Source organism: Cynoglossus semilaevis, chromosome 8, assembly GCF_000523025.1.
Source record: "Cynoglossus semilaevis isolate Cse_v1.0 chromosome 8, Cse_v1.0, whole genome shotgun sequence".
NCBI classification, from domain to species: Eukaryota; Metazoa; Chordata; class Actinopteri; order Pleuronectiformes; family Cynoglossidae; genus Cynoglossus; species Cynoglossus semilaevis.
The window spans coordinates 22,747,543-22,748,552 of NC_024314.1; the positions used below are offsets into that span (position 1 = coordinate 22,747,543).

A 1,010-nucleotide genomic window follows, 5' to 3' on the forward strand; every position below is an offset into this window, starting at 1 on the left:
AAACCTTTAGGAAAAAAATAAAAATTCTAGCTCAGTGGAGAGTCACTTTATAAATGAATACATAAATATCCTGACAATTTATAAATCTTTCTGCTATGGTTACTATTTAATTTAGTAAAGCAAAATAAATTTTCTATTTTTTGAGGATTTTAACCCACATTTTATTCTTGTTATCTTCATACCTACACTACATATATACACATATATGTGTATATATGCGGGGGTTACATTCCAAGACCGCCTGCGATAGGAGAAAAAAAAAAACACAAGTAGAGACGTGATACTTATCGATTATATTATTTACGTATATATGTGTATATTATTTTATCACAAAGATAATAAAAATATTGGAAATCAAAAAAAAATTTATATACCACCCACATATACATAAACCCACAATACAGCTAAAAATCAGCAATACATTAGGTAAGAATACATTTAAAATATTAAAAACCCATGATGCACTGAGGTCGTGACAGCAGAGCCGCGATGCAGCGATGGACGACTGATAGATAGATATTTCTTCTTGAAATTACTAGAAAATATTCACATTAGTATTTTCAGAAATGATTGGCCTGATGTCATGCTACCACTTGTTATTATACTGCTATTATACTTATATGATTATTTTATGAGTTTTTACTTTTGTGGAGGGGGGGGGGTTTCTGGGTATTTTTAACCCAATGTTTCCACAGTATTATAGTGCTGCATAATACCAACCAGTCAGTTGTATTTCTGGTTGTCTCCACTGCAGTGGACACTAAGTTAACCTTTTGATTTGACAGGTACAGGAGGACAGCAGACCTGTGAATGTTCTGAATAATAGCTGATCTATGACGATTCATACAAATGTCTTTTTCCAGCAGTTCAGCTTCTGAAGTGGAACATCAGCGTTGTCTTCATCTGACTCTCCTGACTGTGATACTTTGTTTAAACTCTTGTGTTAGTACTGTGTAATCCGTTAACCAACCCCCCTCCCCTCCCGTCTCCCCCTCTCCCCCACCCACCTC

At 34.8% G+C, this 1,010-nt stretch overlaps 1 protein-coding gene across 1 annotated transcript in view; it reads left to right on the top strand.

Moving 5' to 3' along the window:
- Positions 1 to 1,010, top strand: part of cacna1c (calcium channel, voltage-dependent, L type, alpha 1C subunit) — a 173,587-nt gene that overhangs the window by 150,036 nt on the left and 22,541 nt on the right. The window lies entirely within an intron of this gene.